We start from the raw sequence: 23,958 nt of genomic DNA, 5'->3' as shown, positions 1-23,958 counted from the left end.
TGCCGCCATTTTCCTATGCACAGCTACTGCATATAGGTAGTGTCACGTGGCCTTCGTTTTGTTTTCTTACAACGTCACCTTGACATGTAGATTATGCCTGTTCTGACCTTCTGGCAGACCTGACACTGAAAATGCAAGAGTTGAAGGAGGCAGAGTGAAAGGAGTTGGTCTCTCGCTATTCTTTTAGTGTGTTTGCCACACACTTCCCAGTCCAAGCTGAGTAGCACTGGGCAAAGAGACACGCCAGCCACCAGCTCCATTTCGGATGTTGGTAGAAGATTTTTTCTGCAAACGTTAGATGCCAGCCAAACTTTAACGGCCCCAAGTGAGTCACATTTTGCTTCAGAGGTTTGGCTGAGCAGGACACTGTGGCTAGCAAGCTAAGCCCTTGGATTGTGGTTCTTTCGGGGGAAACCAGAGCCAATGCAGAGAGATCGTTTCTGCAGCGGCAGAATCGTTTCCATCTGACGCTTTCATAGGCCAAAAAGTGTTAAAGGTTAGGATTTGAAAGGAAATTTTCTTCCCAGCACAGTCCTAGTTCCTGCGATGTGTTGAGCAGTTCAGGCAAATTTCTTGATCTGACAAAAACTTCCCAAGTTCTCCAGCCAGAATGAAGTGATTCCCCTGGTCTGGTGAGACAAGACAGCATGGCGCTTTCGTTTCCCCATAGCTGCACCTGGGTGCCCTGCGATAGCCGGAACCTGCTTACAACTCTCCAGGATGGGGACCCTTATGCTAGTCCTGGGGAGTCTCTGACAAGTCCAATAGCCTGCTTGCCCTCGGGAAACCAAAGGATGCACCTCAGCCAAATTTAGAGGCCGCAGGTCCAGGCTCAGTGTTCCACTTTGGAAGCATAGAGGGGCCATGTAAGTGATGGAACCAGCCCCAAAGAAGAATCTGATCTCCCCTCCTAGCGTGGGTTTGTTTTCGATCTCCTGGCAGATCAGGCAATGTTTACGGTTAGCTCTCCAGGGGAGAACCTCTGGTCTGGGAGAGATGATTAAAATGGACATTAGCCCATGTAGAAGCAACTCCACAGTCTAACAAACATCCCTCAGGCTAGACTGTGGAACTAGTAACTTCTCTGGAGGCTGTAAACATCCCATCGGCTAAGGATGACCACATTTTAAAACCAAAGCAATAGCTAATGGTGGGTCTGAATCTGCCACCCTTGCTCATGCTGATCACAAGCAGCCCCACTGATTTTAATGGGACTGTTTGTGGAGTAAGGTATCACCGCCTAAGGGCCAAATTCTCTGCTGGTGTAATTCAGCACAGCTCCATTGACCTCACTGGTGTTACTTCAGCTGTCCAACTTCTGAGAATCTGGCCCACTGTGAGCCAGAGTGGCAGAATCAGGCCCTAAAATAGCAAATGAACACGGGCAAAAGCCACAGCTTTCAAGCGATATCGCTCCTGAGAGAGCCCTGAAGATGGGACAGCTGTAGAAAATGTTGCTCTGGTCTCTTGGCTAGTGTGATTGGGCAAGTGGCCGTGTCTTCCATTGGGGAGGCCCTGGCTGGGGAGAGGAGTTGGACATGACTCTCCCCGTGAGGAGGAGACAGTGTCCTCAGAGCTGGCTGGAGTCTTAGTCTGTCCATGAGACCAGGGGTTCCAGTGAACATCTGTCATTAAAAACCCCACGGTTTTCAGGTCTGGGTGCTAGTTTGTGCCGGTTCCCCATTTTCTGATGAATGCTGAGAAAATACGTGGCCTACCATGCAACAGGCATTTGGATTGGCATCAGTTAATTTGCGCTAGTGTTGTCTGACAGCGGGGATGTCGGTCAGGATGCCACCGTCATCATGTCTTCACCAGTCCCAACAGTTACCCAAAATATTTGTTAATAGGGTTAGTCGCTCGGTACCACGGACCCCTCCTTTTCTTCTTCCCTCCAAACACACACATGCAATTCATGTGACCTGAGCTGTTCCTGGAGATTTCAGACTGTGGTCTTCTGAGCTACAGGTGAGTTCTTGTTGCTCTGGAACTCCTGTTGCATTGGATAGTCTGCTTGCCTCAGTGAGGCCTCAGATTGGAGTTTAAGAAAGCATCACACCACACTCTGCATTCAGCGGCATATTAACGCCAAGGCCGACAAGGCCTAGGCCTAGCGTGGCAAATTTGCAGGAGCAGCAAATTTATAATAGCAGCCAGAGGCTGCTTTCCCCCGTGCCGGTTTGTGCCCTCCACTCCCGGCCCTGCCCCAACTCCACCCCTTCCCCACCCCCTCCCTGCCCCTATTGGTCCCCTTCCCCAAACCCCCACCCTAGCCCCGCCTCCTCTCCTGAGCGTGTTGCATTCCCCCCTTCCCCTCTCCTTCGCGAAGCTGTTTCGCACACCAGCACTGGCAGGAAGTGGGGAGAAGCAGGACCCGGCAGCGCGCTCAGGGGAAGAGGCGGAGGTGAGCGGGCAGAGGTGAGCGGGTGGGGGTGGGGGGCGCGGCAATGATTTCTGGGCCTAGGGGCAGCAAAATCATTAATCCGCCACTGTCCGCATTCTGCAAAGGGCAGGAGTTTCACTACGTCCCCCACATTAAGCCATACAGGATCTTTAACGGGCCCATTCATTGTATGTTTACTGGAGATCAGACCTCTTTTATCGACAATATTTTTCATGAGCTCCTTTCCACTGCTGTCCAGTGCTCTGAACTGAGTAACGACTTATCTGCCAGGATGGGAGCCCAGTGCCCTGTGGAACCAGAGCAGAAGGAGCTTAAGGAGAAAAACAGTCATTGCAAGTCTTACCAGGAGCTCTAGAATCCTATGCAGTTTGAACCAGCTACAGAGACTTCCAGGATCTCACTCTGCTGAGCCAGGTTGGGTCGGTAACAAAAGGGCTGTGGATCTGCTACTGGCCCAGTGCCTGTTATAACACAGATAGGGTAACCATTAAACTAACAGTGGTACTTTCTGTTCCATCCGGGTCCTTACACTGCACCCGTTACCAGAGTAGCTGAGCACTTCCAGAAGAAGATTATCAGCATGATTAGCATCTGCAAGGCCTGGGTCACTCCTTTGCCCTTCCTCTTTCCAGGGAAATAATTACGTGAGATTTGTTCTCTATTTTATTTATTGTTTATTTTTTGCCTGCTGTGCTCTGAGGTTTGATTAGCAAAGGCAGGTGGAAGAACAGTGCTTTGGGGTTGGAATGGCAGGTGGTGAGGTTTGAGGTCATTCATAGATCCTGCAGGGTTTGCTCTTCAGCCTTAGCATGACCCCATGGAAAGCTTTGTCTCCTGCACAAGTGTGGCACTTATGTCAGTCAGGCCCTCGTCCTCAGTGGGAGTAAGTCAGTGTAACTCCATTAATCCAGATACAACAATTCACACCAACTGAGAGTTGGCCCTCGGAGTTTAGAAAGGGCCTTGTGCTGATTTAGGGGAAAACACAAAATTATAAACAAAAGCAAACCTCTAGTAACAGTCCATAAATGCAAGTGAAATGGCTCTCCACTACTCAGAAATTGGAGTCACTGTTTATATTGAAAATGGGATCCCTCTGTGTTAGTACCATGGGCATGATCCAAAAGCCATTACAATCAATGGAGAGACTCCTGGTAACTTGAGCAGGCTTTATACTGGACTCAGGACCTCACTTGTGGGTGTTTTCTAAGGGATGCTGTAAAATCACAAACTCCTTTAAGTCACATTCCAATTTTAAATAATAGGCTTTGGGTCTATCTGGGAGCCCTTGGATCTGACTGCAGTCCAATGGCAGCATTAGTTGTTCCTGTGTATACAGCACCCAGAGACAGCCAGTAGGGCTTTTGTTAGGTGTATTTCACAGGAAATATCCTTTCTTAAGCCTGTTAGTTTATTTTTATTGTAAAGCTTTTCAGCAACTTCATGGTGTACCTCTTGGCTGAATCACAAAATAGTAATTCCATGGAGACCAAGAAGATCTCATAGACTTACAAAGGGACTTAATAAAAGGAGATAAAGCCAAAACGCTTTCAAACACATGCTTTGGTGCTTGGAAAGAAATGTTCTCCATTGTTTCTTACCCTCTGAGGCTATAGCCAGTATTAAGAAGAATCTGTGGGCACCTGTGATGGTTAGTGATAACAAGCTTGTTTTTAATTCCTGTGTCATGAAAGAAAACGAATAGGTGTGCTAAGTGGCTCCTAATTAATGGATTGAGGTAGACAGGAACACAGTGAAAACCCATGTTTTTCCATGAAATCGTGTTAATGAATACTAGAGTATCTGGATAGCCCAGCAACTCACTACATTAGCTGTTGCCTGATCTATTGGTTAGGGATTATTTAGAGTTTCCAACGTTACATTCCGTGGTTTGGCAGGATTCATTTGTCTCAAGATGAGCCACAGTATTACAGCTAGTTTGGGAGAGAGGCCCCCAGTGTATGCAGGAGAGAGAGACGCGCTTAAGGGAGACCTTTTGAATGTGCAGTGGTTTTATTAGCGCAGTTAGCAGTATCACAAACACTACAACGCAGCGAAGCAGAGATAATCCAGGCATCCAGAACTTGTGTATACACACTGTCCCATGGCGGGAGCCCCATAACAGGCAAGATGATCCACAAGTGGTCCTTGGCCTTACAGGTTCCAGGAAATCTCCCAGGAGTGTGTGGGCCAAGTGCCACCTATAATCAGAGGTCAGCTAATGACCACTATGCCTAATGCATATACTGTAGGGAGTTCAGCCCCTTTTCCTTATGTGTATTTCCTCACTCAGGGTGTCCTTCTCCCACCGGCTAATAGGCATCTTTACTTCAAGCTTATTAGCATATACATAAATTAGTTACCATGGCATTCTTTTGTTTGGACATCTGCTAATGCACCTAACTTAAAATATCTAAAGCTGGTACAAACTGGCATCTTGCAGTTACCTGTCAGCAGTTTGGTAACACTTGCTTATAACACCATTCTGTCTTGTGTTATGTGACCATTTACTTGTTAGTTGCTTATGTTAAGTCTTTAGGCCTTGGGCCTTAGTTAGTTTTGCTAAACTATTATCTTTACAGGTTGAGACCCGTAGGCTTTTGCATTACTGCGTTAATAAATACCTATACTTTATTTAGCATATACCCATATATCTGTAGCAACATAGCAAGTTACATAGCCCACCAGGATCTTGAGCTGAATGTTCTTCGGTAAATGGAATTATTATTTATTCTTAATTACTGTTCATTCTTAATTATTCTTATTATTAATTCTTAACTACTGCTAGTAGTCGTATTATGGTCTTGTCCAAGAGTGTCTATACGGAAATGTAAACCCTGGGTTAGTGGGACTTGACTCTGCAGACCCTGGGTTTGGATGGGATCAAGCATCCATCATCATTGGAGACCCGAGGTTTACAATTTCTCCAGCATCCACACCACAGTACACAAACCCAAGTCAAACCACCATATCCCCAGCTTCCTAGCACCCACCTGTTGTAGTTATTGGATCTACAAAGTTACCCTAAGCTCAATTGTAAAAAGTATGTGAAAGATAATAAGATGTTACAATAACCATGAAAAATAGGTCAAGTTGTTTATGAAGATGAATGTTGTAATAAGTCCATGAAAACCCAAAAAAGAAGCGATATTAGTCCAAACAAAATGGCCTGCTAATGTAAGTCAAGGACTGTTGCGCGGTCATATTTGGTAAACAAGAAAATATGGGAACAAAGTTACCTCTGCCAAGTTTGGCTTTATGGAAATGGATTTAATTGGAAGACAAAATAATGAGGATAAAATGTCACCCATTTTTCCTCCTTTTGGGGGTTCTTAAAAAGAGACTTGGGGGAAAAAATCATCCTCCCCGCAGCTCATCCCCTGGGCCTGCCAGCCCTGCAACTCATCTTGATTCATCAAAAGGACTTTCTTCCTGACAGGAAGGCTGGCTGGCCTTGCTCTTCTACTGTGCTTTCATCTGTGAGGGGTGAAAGTCATCCCATTATCATGACATCCAGTCCTCAGCCTGTCAGTGGATGTAGCTAATTGCCATCACCACAAAGGCACATAAGATCCTGGGTTGTAGGCCCTTCTCTTGTTGTGGTATTTTCTGCCCCACTGTTTCTTTCCTCCTATCCTCGTTCTCTTGGCTTTTCATTGAATCGTGAAGTCAACTGCATGGCATTCATCCAAACCTGCTATGTCTAAGGAGAGAGAATCCAAGCCGATGACAGCCCTGACCAGACCATAACTAACCAGAGTCTAAATAGCACATGTCATGGTTGACTTGCCAGCCAAAGCATCCACTCATAACTAACCAGCAGTCCCGTGCTTCGGAAACATCAACAAAAGCCTCATTTCACACGTCTTCTCTTTCCTGTCTCTCCTCCGCTTTGGGTCTGTCTGTTTCTGAAAAACAAGAGATGTGAAAGCCCTTCACTCCAAGACTCAGAGTACAATTAACCTTCTGATGAAAAGGAAAAACGTTGTTCTGCAAATAAGATTCTGACATTTTGACTCCAGAAGGAGAAAGACTTTGATAAAGCCTGACTGTTTTGCATCATCACTCAACCACAGTTTCAATACAAATGTTTGTCTTCATGTCTTGTGTTTAATCTGTAAACTTCCAATTTAAATAAATGCTTTCGAGTGTTTGCCACGTAACGGAATAAAAATGAAAAGCTCTGTTTAAAAATAACCCCAAGCCCATCTCTTATTGTTTAATGTTAGACAGTAAAAGAGTTTATAAACACTTGAACTCTTTAAGCCTTTGAGGCTATATCTACACTGGGATAAAAAACCCACAGCACCGTGTCTTAGAGGTCAACTGACTCAGACCTGCAGGGCTCAGGCTACGGGGGCTAAACATAGCAGTGTAGACGTTCAGGCTCGGGCTGGAGCTTAGGGTCTGAGACCCTCCGGCTTGTGGGGGCCCTGAGAGCCTGGCTCCAGCCTGAGCCCAAACATCTACACTGCAACTTTATAGCCCTGTAGCTTGAGCCCTGTGAACCTCGGGCAGCCGCAGCCATGCCAGGGGTGTTGTGTTGCAAAGTAGCCGCACCCTAAGATCAATGTCTTTACCACACCTCCCAACTGCGGCCGCTCTAGCCCCTGGTTCATGGGGCGTCGGGGTACAACTTGACTGTCAACCCCGACCCGTTTCAGGAAGTTGTCACAGCCCACCAAGTTCCCAACACAACTCGCCGAGCTGTCTTTTGGGTCTGCGCGCTCCCGGCAACATACAGGAGTCACCAGTTCAAGAGCTTCTCTTGCTTACGCTTTCACTCCTCTTTCAGCAAACGGGCAGCGCAGCCAGGAGATGTTGGTGGACATTCTGGTGGCATTTTCTGACCTACCAAAGGTGCCTCATGGAGGAGGAGGACAACGATACAGACCTGGCAGACTCAGACTGGCTCGTGCTGTTCACGACTCTCAGTTTAGCCACCGGGGCCCCCTACATCAACCGGCATCTCTGAGCAGGTGCACAAGCACAGACTGGTGGGAGCAGATCATCACACAGACCTGCAGTGACCAGCAGTGGCTCCAGAACATTTGCAGAAAGAAACCGATGTTTCTGGAGCTTTGTGAGCAGCTTGCCCCAGCCCTGCAGTGTCAAGACATGCAAATGAATCCAGCCCACCCAGTTCAGAAGGCGGTTGCTACAGCCCTCCGGAAGCTGCCCACCCCTGACTGCTACTGCTCCGTTGCTAACCAGCTTGGTGTTGGAAAGCCAACAGTGGGTAAAAGGGTGATGGAGGTTTCTGAGGCAATCGGGTGTGTGGCTTATCCCCAGGCAGCAGGCATGAACAATAACCCTGCAGCACCTGCTGGTTTTGAGAGAGGGGAGTTTTTCCAAACTGTACCAGGGCCATTGATGGGACTCGTGCCCATGGTTTGCCCTCTTCAAGGAGCATGTGAGTATATAGACCCCAAAGGGCACTGTGACACTGTTATGCAGTCCCTCGTGGATCACAAAGGCTGATTTATGGACACCAGCGTGGTCTGCACTGGAAAAGTTCATGGTGCCAGGGTTGCAATGTTTCAGGGAGTGTCCAAAGCCTGCGATAGATGCTTCTATCCCTGAGCTGGCAGCGATGCCATTAGCTCCTAATTATAATCCCTCCCTCCTATATAGCACTTTCCATCAGCAGATCTCCAAACGCATTGCAAAAGAAGTTAAACATCGTTGTCCCCATTTTAATGATGGGGAAACAGAGGTATGGAGCAGTCATAAATACGGAGAGAAGGGTAGCATAAAATCCCTCCTTGGCAACTGTACTGAATCCCCTTACCTGTAATGAGTTAAGTAGCTCAAATAACCTAGTTGGCATCTGACCAAAATGACCAATGAGGAAAGAAGATACTTTAAAATCTGGGGGCGGTAGGATTTGTTTGTGCCTCTCTTTGTTGTTCCCTCTCCAGACGGAGGGAGAGACCAAGCACGTACAACATCTCCTGAAAATATACCTGGAATAATAGATCTAAAACCACAGAAATTGTAAGTAGGCAAGGAAATGCATTAGGTTATCTTTTGTTTTAGCTTGTGAATTTTCCTATGCTACAGAGGTAGTTTTATTCCTGAGCTAGAGGGGAATCCTCTGTGTTTTAAATCTTTTTATTTACCCTGTAAAGTTACCTTCTGTTCTGATTTTTCAGATGTGATTCTTTTACTTTTTCTTTATAAATAAAGTTATTTTAAGAACCTGATTGATTTTCAGTGTCCTGAAGACAAAGGGTCTGGTCTGTGCTCACATTGCTAACCAATTGGCTGGTATATTGTTCTCAAGCCTCCCCAAGAAAGGGGATGAAGGGGTTTGGGGGGATATTTTGGGGGGATAGGGATTCCAAGTGACCCGTCCCTGAATTTTTGTGTAAATCACTTGATGGTGGCAGCAATACCATCCAAGGACAAGGAAAGGAATTTGTGCCTTGGGGAAGTTTTAACCTAAGCTGGTAGAATATAAGCTTGTGGGGCCCCACATGAAAACCCCCCTATCTGTAACCCAGCGTTCAGAGTAGGGGGGGGAATCCTGATTGGTGCAGTCAAGTGATTTGCTCACGGTCACACAGCAGGCAGGTGACAGAGCCAGGAAGGGAACCCAGGTCTCCTGAGACCCAGTCCAGTGTTCTGTCCACTAGACAACACTGCCTCCCTCCATTGGCTAGCTGAGATCAAGGACTCATTGCACAACATATTATACAAACGCCTAGTCAGAAAGTCCTGGCCTTGCAATCTACATGGATAAAACCAAGAAAGGAATGGTTATTACTACCATTTTACATGGTGGGGGCGAGATTAAGTGACTACTACAGGGCAGGAATTGAAGCCCCAGCTCCTGAAAGGCCAGCGAGTGCATTAACCCGAAACCCGGTCTTCCCACTCATGCAGCCTCACTGAAGCAACTGCCCTGGCTGTTAGTTATCAGAAAGTGCTTCTTGTAAAAACAAGAGGCTCATCTGTCACCTGCTACCTGATTCATCATTTTAAACCCCTGGTCACAGTACACCCCTACCCTACTTGAATATGTGGTGGGGTAACTGCTTGCCAGAGCTGGGGGAGTGGAGGTGGAATCCCGAGCCAGATGCAAAGATGACGTGCTGTAAATTCTAGAATATCAGGGTTAGAAGGGACCTCAGGCGGTCATCTAGTCCAACCCCCTGCTCAAAGCAGGACCAATCCCCACCTCAAGGACCGGGCCCACCTCAAGGACTGAACTCGCAACCCTGGGTTTAGTAGGCCAATGCTCAAACCCCTGAGCTATCCTCCCCCCGCACTGTTTGCAAAGTCTCGCACTTCCTCTTTTCAATGGACTCCCAATAAAAAAAATTGCTCCTGAGGCTTAGAACTGACTGCTGGGTGCTGTTCCGAAAATGCTGTCCGAAGGAAACGCCTTCATTGGATTTTGGAACCTACAGCCCCAATCTTGCAAATAGTAATGCACGTGCTTAACTTATGCTCAATGCTTGAAAGATCAGGGCCTAAACTATTAAAGCCTGGGGCATCTGCTAAGGTGTGATGGGAGATAGAAACCCCGCACTGGTGCTGAAAGGGTTACGGGGAGGCCGAGAGCTCCGTTATTGCAGCTGGTGTCATCTGGAGGGTGCCTCAGTTTCAATTAAGGTGGGGACCGAGCTCTATGTGGCTGATTTAAGGGGGGGCCAACTGAGGCATTCAGAGTCCTGGTATCTTCTCTTAGGGAAGCTGGTCCAGGGGAGACTAGGCCTTGGGGTTTTTTCCTCAGCCAGGTGCTTTGGCAAAGGATCCAGGAACTGGAAAGCCTTGGTAAGGTTCTAGGAGGGAGTTTGCACCCTGGAACGGGTGAGAAGGGCAGCAGGGGTGAAGGAGACTCCTGTAGCCGGCCTGGGAGAAGAGAGCCTCTAAGGAAGAAGCCCCTGTGGGTCGGAGGCTTAGGAGGAGCTGGGAAAGCCCTGGGCGGAGCACTCTGCAGGACAGCAGGATGGAACGTGGCAGACCCTGGGAGAGCGGTGGTGAGTAAGCGAGGGCTGGGCCCCGGAAGCGTTTGTTTCTTTGCATTTAGTTTGGGCGTTGGGTGCCCCAGAAGGGGTGGGGCTACACGTCACCTGGCTGGAGGGCCAAGCCCCGAGAAGTGGGCCTCGCACAGGCCTGTATGGCGTCTGGGGGAGGCGACTGATGAGAAGGCCCTGCAATGCCATGCCCAGCCCCAGGGGGTAGATGTGCCAGTTGGTGACATGCTCGTCGGCATCAGGCTCGCACTCAGAGTACAAACCCCCTAATCCAGCCGCGGCCAAAAGCTGCCGGTTAACACTGTTAACACCTGGTGGGGTCAGTTGCTTCTGTAAACTAGTTCGGTGATCTCAGCGCGGGTCCCAGTGAGCGTGACCCCGCTGGCATTTAACACTGCCCGACAAGCCTCAGTAGACGGGCCAGCATGGCTGTGTCTTCACTGGCACGCAGGAATTGGGGGCTGGACTAAAGCGAGCTAGCTAAAATCCTCGACTGAGCCAGCGCCCTTGGAGCGTTGGCTGTGAGGGCAGCAGCATTGTACCCACGACCTGAGCTGACCTCTCGTACTTCACATGGCAGTGCAACCAAAGTACCCTGTTTCTACAGTGTATATACAGTGGTAGCGAGACCGCATTAGTTATCCCATGGTAAAACACCCCGTTTCTGGTCCGTGAAGACACAGCCTACGTGTGCCATGCAGACTAAGTTACCCTCTCCTTTCTGGTGGCCTTTCCCGCATCTGCTGATGAAAGCACATCCGAAGGACAGCGTGAGAAGCATTCACTGAGACTGCCGAACAGAGAGCTCACGGATTACCGTTATGGCACTTCGAATGAAAACTAAATTGAAACAGAAATGTTGAGTAAAAAAACTACTCTTAACAATTTTGCTAACACAGTGAAACATCAGGGGAGTTGAGTTTACAAGCGCATTCTGTCACTATAAATGAACAGACAAATGACTGCCCTAGAAGAAGGAATTTGCAGAGATGAGCTGTATTTAAGGATAACAAAGTGCCATTTCCTTTTGGAAATCAACTCTTTATTAGGTTATAAATAGTAGTTTGGGGTGACTGCTTTCCTGCTCCAATGGAAATGGATGTTGGATGGATGGAAATCATTTCCTCTTTTCTAACTCTTGCCCTTCTGACCTGGAAAGTGGATCTGGAAAAGCTGCCAGGAGAACTCTTACGTTGGGATTTGAGTGGCTCTCTGGCTTCTGAGATCTACTTGAACTCATTCCAAATACTAGCTCCATGCCGTAGCAATTCCTGGCTCGTTCAGCAGGGGTGGAGAAAGAAACATTAATGAAAAAATAGGAGGAGCAACATTTTTATTCTTTCCTGGGTTGGTGGTTTCTCTGAAAGGAAGTGGACTAACAAACTCCCATCAGCGCAGTTATGCCAGACACCCAAGCAGCCAGAAGCTTTGCCGGTCAGTCTGAGTTAGGGTGACCAGATGTCCCGATTTTATAGGGACAGTCCCAATTTTGGGGTCTTTTTCTTATATAGGCTCCTATTACCTCCCACCCCATCCCGATTTTTCACACTTGCTGTCTGGTCACCCTAGTCTGAGTCCTCCTTTCCTATTGCCCTAACATAACCAAGCTGCATGTTTCCCCCTCTCTTAGTTATATTTGCGTACCTGCTGATACTTCAGTCAGTCTTTGAAGAGTGGAGATAGCATCCATCCCTTTTCCAGTAAACATCCTGCAGGGGAGGTGGAATATATACTAGTATCTTCCACTCAGACATCAGGTACTGTAATTTTTCAATGAAATAGACCTTGAGACTTGGCATTTCAAATGGGTTTATGGTTTAGTCCTGTCACAGGCTGGCTGAATCTTTAAAACGAGTTGAGCTCAGCCACACCTGCACCAGATTAGCTCCCTCCTCTTCCCCAGCTGGTGCTGATCAGCTGGGTGATTTCTTTAAAAGGGCGGAGAGAACTGAAATTGAGAGAGTAACCACAGGGAGCAAGTTGGGCGTCTGGGAAAGGCCCTGAAGCCGTGTCTGGAAGGACTCCAGGGAAGGAGCCGAGTCAGTCCTCTATCTCAGAGAAGAGAGAATAGTAGGCAGCTGAGACTGCGAGGGGACTCCATGGAAGGAGCCTGGGAATCAGGACTCTACCCCAGAGCAGAGAAACTTAAAGGTAGCCCAGAACGGGCGGGGAACTGAGTACAGAGGGTGGAGCGAGGAGCCAATGAGGTGACAGTACTCGTTTGCTTGGACCTTTGTTACCCAGAGAGGGGACTGAACTTCGAGTGCAGCCCAAACTTCACTGCAAACAGCTTAAATTCATACCCACTAAACTATAAGCATTACTATGTTGGGTAGACAACATCTAGCAAAATCACCTGCTTAGCCGTAGCATCTTCTGGTAGACTATCTCCAGAAAGTGAGAGTCATAGTCTAGGACAAGTGTATAGTATTTTCCAGCCAACAGAAATAAATCTAGGCCTACTTTGCTCCAGGGGGCCAGTTCTTCCTCAAATTGATAATAGGATCTGGGAAGACCCTGTGCTCATAGCCTTCATCACTTTCTGCAGGCTCTCATTCTAAACCGTAACTGCAGCAGTCACAGGCCACATTTCATCTGAGGGGATACAGGACTTTTCTCCACTGCACTTATATCAAATGTTCTAGCGTGTATGTCTGCAACCACCCAATCTCTCCCAGGCTTATATTCAAAATCCAGTCTTTGTCAGCAGTTCATAGGATTTTATGGGACTAGTAGATCATCCAGCCTGACCTCCTATATATCACAGGCCAGAGAATTTCACCCAGTGACTGCTGCATCATACCCATACCCATGTCTGAACTTGTTTATGTTCTGTGATCTAAAGACAAAATTTCTCTGGTTGACATCTCAACCTCAGATTGCTGTTCCTACCTCTGATTCACAGATTGACAGCTTTTCCACACCTTGGAATAACTTTATCTGTGAGAGGGTTGCTCTGTTATACCTCGAGAGCTGATTGGGGTAGTTACTTTGCTGAGAGAGCTGCAGAAAAATACACTAAGTGAAGATGCCATTCTTTATAGCTCAGATGGTTTGAGATACAAGACTATCTCCTTTGAGTTGCATTCTTACAGAACAGGTGGTGCTGTCCACATCTCCACCCTGTCTAAGATGCCTGGGCTTTCCATTTCACTCAGACCACTAGAATGTCTGCATGTCCCTCCCCTCATTTATCTGCCCCCACCCCTCGAATGTATCAGACTCCTCATATTCAAAGAACTTTGCCATTTTTTTTATATGGGACCAAAGCTTATTGACAAGTCCCCCAAACAACTGGAGAGATGGAGTGGACGAGAGGAGCCGGTCCGTTATGGTCCAAAGGCTGTCCAAGGAATGCACAAAGTTTCACAGTTATCAGGGCTTCAACCTCCTGGAATTGTCTGTTCTTATCCCAGACAAAGGCAGCATCTGTCTGGATCGCACCTTGTTGCAGGATTGAGACTGCAGCAACGTGTGTCTTTTTCTGTCGTTCAGATTCGTATGGGGAGATTGGTTACCTCTTTTCACTCCTGACTTGGCATCTGGAGCTGATGCCTGTTTGGAAGTACTTGCTCATCTAGAACTCCGCAGCGCACCGTCCAGGGGTTGGACTGCTCACTAAGCTCTCACAAAGGGGAATATGCAGAGGCAACTCAAAGAAGAAATGATTCCTTACCTGTTACCAGAGTTCTTTGAGATTAGCCTCTTCCCCATTTCTTCCGAAGTCTCAGGTTAGGAATTCCTGAATTTGTGGAAGGTACTGAAGGGTGGTTTGGGCCTTGCCCCCTTTGATACCCTCTAAACCCACGAGGATGAGAGAAGACAGGAGGGGCAAGGGGCCTCAGTGAACACTGCTCTATAGAAAGCTCCAGAAGCTCACATGCCGGTGCCTTGATCCCCCCAAGTGTGACTATGCAGAGGCCACTCAAAGAATTCCAGTTGCTGGTAAGTTACCTTCATTTCTAGGCAAATCACAGACAGGATATTGTGATATTCATTAGCTTCTAATTTAGTCAAATCCAACTAGATTTCCATGTAGCCAGCTAAAGGCATTTCTCTTATCCCAGGACTATTTCCCTAAGAAATTTCAGTCATGATGCAAAGCATGCGGGTCTCAGAGAGCTTCAAAAAAGGGTCACAAGAATCATTTATGCTGGACAGTGTTCGGCAATGTTAATGAGGGGTCACTGCCTCCTTCCACCCACCCCCTATAATATAAAACTCTAATGCCATTTGTTGTAAAATACGTAAATAAACATTTAGACTAACCATAGCTGCTTTGTCTTAAACAAAAGAACAGCAATGCCTTTGTTTAGTAACAACTTCAGTTACCTGACTGAGGGGGGGAAAGATTAAATATGTAAGCAAAATTAATCAAACAAATTAATCTTGAACTGCACACTAACAAGTACATGTTGTTAATTTAATAAAGAAGCCGGCATCTTTTTAAAAATAATTATTCTCTCAGCATGGTACATGCATTAATTTTATGTTGTCTCCTCACTTTAAATAAATTCATATCACAGTTAAAGATGTTTACTAGATCCAGTAAGCAAGCACACATTCCAAAACACTTATTAATCCTGTTACAGGCTTTAATGAAACAGTGACCCATAATATTTTTATTTGTTATGGTTGCTAGGTATGTTGCTAAGCTATACACATCTTACACTGCCTCCAAGTATATTTGTGATATTTGAGAGCATATACTGGGGAATTTGTTTAGCTGATTTTTCCAAATTTAGTTATACTTTGAAAACGATGGAAGAAGAACCAGGAATATATCCTTTTTTCCTTGACAACACAAACACATGTAAATATATTTAAACAAACAGTTGAACAGCACATGTTCTTGGCACACTTTTCTGTTACTTTAGAGTTTTGTCATTGCAGAGAAAAACATGATTATACATGTGGATTTGCAGAATAGACTGACAAGGTAAAAAAGTAATCTATCTGGTACATAGTGCTTTCACAATATAAACAAAGACACCTTGGAAGCAGAATTCATAATGATGTTGAACCCCCAGGTATCAATACTCAATCCCGTGCTTTGAAGAGCAGAATAAATGTTCCACGCACCCACCTAGACAAGTAAAAGATCCATAGTGAAAAAGATAGGTTTCAGAGTAACAGCCGTGTTAGTCTGTATTCGCAAAAAGAAAAGGAGTACTTGTGGCACCTTAGAGACTAACCAATTTATTGAGCTCATGCTCAAATAAATTGGTTAGTCTCTAAGGTGCCACAAGTACTCCTTCTCTTTTTAGTGAAAAAGATGTGATGGGACATGTAAAGGAAGTCAGAATTCAGCCACCTTTCAGGTTAACATGGACTCCCCTGTGTTTCCCTTCTGAGTCATTTGTTGTGTTATAATATTACCTCTGTTTAAATGTCTTGTTTTGCACAAATGGGATTAAAATAAGGTTGAATGATGCTTTACATATGAGAGCAATGTACTTCAGTGGAGCTACTATGGATTTACCCCAGCTGAGCTGAACCTGGCCTGTTGCATCCATTGTAATGTAATCAATTCACTGATAAATGTTCTTAGCTATCCCCCTTTCTGCCCTCATATTCTACCAACAGAAGTGTCAGTGAACAATCATCTGTCAGACAATGAGTTTGACTTTTTTAATAATGAAACAAATAAATCCTGACCTGTTGCCACTGAACTCCATGATAGACAACAGACACTCATTAGTAGTTAGTTGAATAATGAGACATTTCACATCTTAGTTGTCTAAGCAGTTCCCAGAGTCTCAGTTTTAATGGTAGAAAAATGGTCTTTTTCTTCATTGCTTGAAGACGTAGAATCTGATCATGCATTCCTTGTGCATCCAGAATTTCCAGTGATTTCCATTTGGGTGCAGAGGGAATGCAGGATCGAGCCCAAATGTTGAACTGAAGTATGGCATTAAGCCATAGTCTTGTACTGGAGGTGTTGGTTTTTGTGTGCGAACATCACTATTATACTGTATGCTACATACAAAGTAGTAATTCTTACCAAGTGGAATTTTAATGATACACTGCACAGGGAGTCTGCAAACTCTTTTACGAGGCTAAGAGAGAAAATATTGTGACTATACAGGCAAAAGAAGAAGTATTCGATGCTCAGTAATAGCTGTCATTGGAATAGTTGATCTGTGGCTCTTTTTTAATGTAAATTACATGTAGGTTTTGAAAATGGGTGTTCTGACAATAGAACTGCAGTAGATTTGCAGTGAGTCAAATGCACAAAAGGGGTTTTAGCTTGGTATCCCCTGCTAAGTCATAGAGAAGCTCACCGTACACACCTAGAGTGCACTAGGATTCTCCATGCTCAGAAATATAAGACATTTGGCACTTCAATTATACAGAAAATATTTGGAAGCAAAAAACTGTCCTCAAAAGTCCTTGTATGATGTGCTCTGGTCTCCAGGAGGGCAGAGATTCCATACTAGCTGATTCAGCAGTGCACTGAAGCACATGCGGGTGCACTGCAGTCAATGGGACTGTTCACGTGCTTAAAGTTATGCATGTGCTTAAGCGTCTTGCTGAATCAGGATTTAAATGGGTAAAGAGGGTGTGTAAACCAAAAGATGTATTAACTGGCTCAGAGCAGATCTCTATTGGATGTGGCCTGATGAACTGTTTCATCGGGAGCAAACGAGTCGTGTTTTCACGTGCCAGTCAAGTCCCAGTGGCTGATCAGAGGCACACAAGACAGCCCTTGGAATATAGAGTGCTGCACAGTGCTCTGGGCTCCACCACGCTAAAGGCCATGGCTGAGATTGTCAAATGGGCCTGCGGGAATTTAGGTGCCCAAATACCAAACTCCCTTAGCTCCAGCCCCAATTCACACTGAAGACACTGCTGGAGCACGCTGTCCTTAGGACTCTGTGGCTCACCCAGGCTCTGGGGCTACTGAGGCAAACCAGCTCCTCCTGAGGCCTTGTCTCACTTGCTCTGAGGATACCCACACCTGACCCTTGCTAAATATGCAGCGAGGGCATGGGGGGAATGATGTCAGGGAGATGGATGAGAATGAATGGGCCAAGTACCTCAAGTAAACAGCTCCACTTTGGAGGTATCACCTGGGAGATACTATGCCTCATCTGGCTTCAAATCAACCACAAGGGTGATGTGGGAGAGACAGGGATAGGTGTTTTCTCAAGCTTGCTAATGAGGATGAACCCTGATAGCTAAGAAAAAAATCTCTTTTCAAAATTTCTCCAGACCTTTGTTTTCTTGCAAAGTAGATCCATGAGGATACTACTTTGCTTTGTAATTATTCACAGTGTTACTGTTTTTATATCACTGAGAAGTGTGTGAGTTACAAGGATATTTACTGCTGCTGTTTAAGTTGCCATCACCACCTCAGGGTATTCACAACTACTGAAAGTCTGCTGAGCATGGATAGTTCACAGATGCCACCTGATGGGCACAAAATGAATGTCAAGCAACGAGCAAATTCTGCCATGCAACCGTAGCACTACAGGAGAGATGCACAGATAAACTCTTTTTTACTGGAGTCTTAACGTACCATAGTCACAGTCATGTTGTAATGTAGCTTTCCAGGTTGTTGGGAAAGAATTGCAATGTGTTTGGTGTGGAGAAAAAAACTTTTGTCTGATGCTGGATCACAGGAGTTGGAGGGCTTTCCCAAAGATGAATCAAAATTTACCCGTTTTCTGCTTGTGTTTGCCAGCACCAGAAAACACCTACTCACATACCCATGATAGCTTTGGAAGCATTTGGGGCTGCTATATAACAAGAATAGGTTGACCAAATTAATTTGGATTTTCAAATAGCCTTTGACAAAGTCCTGCACAATAGGCTATTTAAGAAATAGTGGTAATGTAGCTACAACTCTCAGATAAATTTCTGTCCTGGACTAGAAACAGGCTCAAAGACAGAAAACAGATGAGGAATAAATGGTCAGTTTTTCAACATGTAAAAGCTTAACAAGTGAGGTATCCCATGGATCTGTGCTAGGATCAGTGAGGTGGTTAGGCAGAGGGATATAAATTTTAAAGAAAAGGAGGTGAGCAATGAGGTGGCAACATTTGCAGATGACACTCAATTATTTCATTCAGTCAAGAAGACTAACCTAAAATTAAGGTTCTTAATCAAAATTAAGATGATTGTGAGGAACCTCAAAGGAACCTTTCTAAGTTATGTGATATGGCAACATGGTGGCAGATGAAATCCATGGTTGAAAATGCAGAATAATGTGCACTGGAAGAAATCATTTGAACTACTCAGACACATTACTGGCTTACAAATTAACTGGAACATAGCATCTGCCAGACTGGATGAGACTTGAGGTCCATCTTGTCCTGTATCCTGTCTTGAATGATGGCCAACATGAGATACTTCAGAGGAAGGTATTAAAAACCCCCTCGGTAGCAGATGTTGGATAATCTACGCCCCACATTGGATCTCATCCTGACCTCTAATCATTAGTGATAACCTTTAAGCCCTGAAGCAGGAGGTTTAATATCCCTTGTCATCACTAATTATCATAACTCTGAATATTCTTGTTATCCATATAAATGTTCTATCTTGTTAAGTTTTTGGCCTTAGCAGTTTTCTGTAGCAGTAAGGTCCTTTTTTCAGATTTGAATTTCCCACCTTTTAATTTGATTGACTGAAAGTCCCCTTGTTCTTGTGTTGCCAGACAGAGAGAACAGATGTTTCTGATCTTCCTTCTCTAAACCAGTCATTATATTGTAGACTTTTATCATGTCCCCCTTACTCCTCTTCTTTTTCAGGTAACAATCCCAATCTTTTCAATCTCTCTTCACAGGTGATTTTCTCCAGGACCCTCTTTTCAGCTCCTCTAGATCTGCAATTTCCTGTTTGAGATGGGATGCCCCGTACTGCACACAGCATCTGGGTGAGGCATTAGAATATTGTCTGAATTATACACCATCTCTTTCCTTATGCATCCAAACCTCTTGTTTGCTTTTTTGCTCGCAGTCCCTTTCTGGAATTCATACAGTTAGCTTAAGACCTTGTAAGATGTATGAGTAGTTTAAATTTTACCCTACAATGTGCATTACTTTGCATTTATTGACATTGGATTTCATTTGCCATCATGTGGCACATTCTCCTAGCTCGTGTTGGTTTTTCTGAAATTCCACACAGTCCTCTCTGGTCCTGACTAATCTAAATAATTTTTTGTCATCTGCAGATTTTGCTCTCTCCCCTTTCCAGATCATTAATAAATATATCAAACAACATGGGACCTAGTTTGGATCCTTGAGACCCTGTTGTTCATCTTTTGCCATGATGTCAATTGACCATTTAATCCTACTCTTTGCTTTCTGTCTCCGAGCCAGGTGTGGATCCAGGACAATACTTTGCCTCTCACTCTATTACTGTTTAGCTGCTTAAGTAGCCTCTCGTGCGGGACCTTGCTGAAGGCTTTCAGGAAGTCTAAATAAACTATGTCAACCCATTCTCTTTATCCACTACTTTATTGACATGCTCAAATAATTCTGAGATTAGTGAGACACGATTTTTCTTTTCTTATATCCCCGTCTGAGGAGAGATTGATAAGACTGGGACTTTTCAGCTTGGAAAAGAGACGACTAAGGGGGGGATAGGATTGAGGTCTATAAAATCATGACTGGGGTGGAGAAAGTAAATAAAGAAGTGTTATTTACTTCTTCTCATAACACAAGAACTAGGGGCCACCAAATGAAATTAATAGGCAGCAGGTTTAAAACAAACAAAAGGAAGTATTTTTTCACACAACACACAGTCAACCTGTGGAACTCCTTGCCAGAGGATGTTGTGAAGGCCAAGACTATAACAGGGTTCAAAAAAGAACTAGATAAATTCATGGAGGATAGGCCCATCAATGGCTGTTAGCAGGATGGGCAGGAATGGTGTCCCTAGCCTCTGTTTGCCAAAAGCTGGGAATGGGTGACAGGGGATGGATCACTTGATGATTACCTGTTCTGTTCATTCCCTCTGGGGCACCTGGCACTGGTCACTGTTGGAAGACAGGATACTGGGCTAGATGGACCTTTGGTCTGACCCAGTATAGCCGTTTTTATGTTCTCATTATGTTCTCACTCTGTTGCCTTCTCAGTCTGGGCTCTCTCCTTGGTCTAGAGCCAATCAGGAGGTTCTGAAACTGTAACCAATCAGAAAAGAGATGAGCATCACTGTGGACAGCTCAATGTTTTTTTTTTAAAGGAAAGATGTATGTAAAGAATGTAATATAAAATAGCATTGTAATATTTCTATACTAATCTATAAATTGATGCTACACCCTCACCGGGAATGTGGGCACCCCATCTGGAAAGAGATGTGGCAGAAACAGAAGGGGTCCAGAAATGTACATAATACTTAGCTTTATATAGCTAGATATAGATATCCCATTCCCACTTTATAGATCCAGCTAAGTCTGTACTCTATACCTTTATATAATTACCTTTATTTACACCTATTTTCAAAATGGTATAAAATAAGAGGAAATAGATCTACTAAGAAAATAGCAAAACAAAATAATTAGTTTAGTATAGAAGTTGTCAGAAGCTAAGGGAGTTTGGTATTTGGCACCTAAATTCCCTCAGGCCTATTTGTCAGTTTGAAACATATTTCAAATGGAACTTACTTTTAGTAGCAAGCTAAATTCAAAGGACAGGTCTCAAACTACATTTCTTCCTGTTAAAGAATTCTCTTTCTCCTTAAAAACAGAACGTGGAAGATTGGCTGGACTATTGTGTCTATAAATGTGAGGCAACTCTTCTAAGAATTGACATGAGTTGCAAATCTCTTCTTGACCTTAGTTTCCACAGTTCTGGTTCCATAAGTAATTATTTCCTGGAGATGATCTGATGACATGGCGTAAGAGAGCAAGTTAAAGAAATAAAGAGGCCACTAAAGAGGGCCACTAAAAATTAAAGTTCTAAGAGTAAACCTCTCAAAGGCCAGGTTTACATTAATATCACCACTTTTCTCTTGTAAATAGTCTGATGCTCAAAGATGGGAAGATCAGCAAGATTTTTATTTTAAACATTTGTTTCTCCTATGAAATGTAACCTATTTAAATCAGATTCCCTCTCTTACAGCAGAACAAGCCTGAGAATTTTATTTTGGCAACTATTTTACCAAAATTCCAAGTGTTGTCTAGGGAAAAAGTTGTCTGTGTAAAATCTGTATTGTGGTTTTGTAACATCTTGTTCAGGGCCCCCACAAGTGTGAGCCGCTGTGTGATCCTCTGGCTTAGCAATAGTGGGAGTTTTGCTGCTGCTAAGCTGTGTCAGTTCCCTGGCACACCAACCTGTGGGCCATGCTAACAAACTCCTTGAGACTCTGCCAGTCTAAACCTTGCAGGGAACAATCAGTGAACCCCGTTCCTGAGTTCCCCAGAGCAGTGTCTCTGCAATGTCCAAAGAGACACTGCCTCCAAAGAGACTGAGCACACATCAGCCTGTTAGTTTGGCTGAAGACTCACACTTCACTTTAATATACAGCACTGGAATGGTTTTGTAATAAAACCAGAAAAAGTATGTTTAACAAAGAACAGAGATTTAAGTGGTGCTAAGCAAGGATAAAACAGACAGGTATGGTTACAAATAAAACAAAATAAAACATACTTTTTGGTAACTAAAATTAATTTTAGTAAATTGCAATCTTTGTCTAAGCAGTTTTCTTACTTACTTCCAAGTAACAGCATCCATAGCTCTCTAGATGAGGGATCCAACTTTCACAGGCTCAGAGCATTCTGTAGCCTATACGTCCCCTTAGTGATGGATCACTAAGAGGTCTTTTTGCTCCATTTATATTACTCAAAGACCATTGTATCAGCCTCAAGAACCAGGAAGGCTTCCTGGGATGCAGACTCTGTCCCCCAACATGCTTATTAAATGGTCTTCTCCCTCTCTTGTTTAGCTTGATTGCTTTGTTTATCTTCTATGTAAATGTACTTTCACTGTCCTCTGTAACCAAGCTGGTCAGAGAGGTAAATCCACATTTCTTTGTCTAGGGCAGGCTGGGTTCACATGCTGCCTTCCAAACACATTTTAAGAATGTATTTGTAGCACACATCCATAACTCTTTGTACAGAACCCATATATACATTACGCAATGATTTTGAGACCAGCGTGTCACCACTTCTCATATGATACCTTATATGACACCTTTGAGATATATAATATGACAACAGTGTGTTGGGACAACCGAGTGTGTCAGGCCTGATGTGAGTTACAGTATGGGGTGCCCTCAGTTGGCACTGAGGAGCTCCTGGCGTCTGTTTTATAGTGTTCTCAAGTCTAGTAGCACCAATAAACTCTAGGACAATTAAATCCATAGACAATCTAGTTCAATCTAGCTCTTACAGTTAATGAATATTTCATCTATTATTAAGGAAAAATACATACAGGAAGGAATTAGTGAGGGAGGGAGAAAGAGGAAAGTCATTACAGTTGGAAGCAAGATCAAAGGAAAACTACTTACAATCCCAAAAGCAAATAAAAAAGGAGGCTACGCTGAAAATATACGTATAAAGCCCCAAATCAGAAGAAGCCAAAACAACAGACAGGAGATCAAAGAAATAAGAAAATGCTGCAGGACATATTGTGCCTTTTTGTAGGAAAAATTGCAAAACCTGAAAATACTGCCAGAGTTCTGAATGCTATAAAGGTAGCTTGACTATTGTGAGATTCTGCCCTTTCGTAAGTGTAAATTTCACACTGACTGCCAGTACCAGCAATTTGCACTACACTTCAGAAATGCATTGTTAGCCTTCTGCCAACGGCAAGCACTGAATCTGGGGTATGGGTTCTTTCCTGTTAATTTAAGGTGCCGTGTTATGCTTCCAAGCATTATAGAGGCCTCCCTAATTTTGTTCCTTGAAAGTACACTGATCCTCCCTGATACTATCTAACGTAAATGTATGTTTCTGCTAAAAGGCCAGAGTTATGACACATCATCTGAAAGATTATTCCAGAATGGATTATCCTGGGAATGCTTAGCAAAAATGCCACATATCAGAGACGTGAACAGCTGGATCTTTACACTGATACCATTTGGATTATACTGCATTTATTTTTAGGAACCAATGTTTTCACAGCCATCCTCCATTTTTTAGGCCCTATTCACTTACTATTAAAATCAACTTGCTTCATTTTCCACGTTGAAATACCCTGCTACATGACAGGGTCACACTTACTGCATCATTATTCTGCAGAAATCCACTTTTAACTCATTCTGGCTGTGAGTTTTCCCTTTAACTAGAAAAGTAATTTAAAACCCTTCTTTCACTGTCAGCATATAACCATTAATCAATTCTTTATTCTCATGCTCTCTTCTGGAAACTGACTTTATGTAAAATGTCCCCTGATACTGTTCGGATAGAAATAGAATTTTTGATGCACGGTTTGCATCAGAGGGCTGGTATCGTCTTCCCTTCTGAGATCTTGTCAGTTCTTTGAGGGTTGGTAAAGGGAGAGTGCCCTCTAGATGATTAGAAGACTTTCTTGGCACACTGGAAGCCTGGCTGGAGAGGACAATACTGTAGGAAGAAGCGCTCTCTACCGTTGGTCAATTTCAGATATAAATCGTTTCTCTTTG

This window comes from Lepidochelys kempii, chromosome 3, assembly GCF_965140265.1.
Source record: "Lepidochelys kempii isolate rLepKem1 chromosome 3, rLepKem1.hap2, whole genome shotgun sequence".
Classification (NCBI taxonomy): domain Eukaryota; kingdom Metazoa; phylum Chordata; order Testudines; family Cheloniidae; genus Lepidochelys; species Lepidochelys kempii.
The sequence above is the reverse complement of the archived record's forward strand: the minus strand, read 5'-3'. Positions refer to the sequence as shown.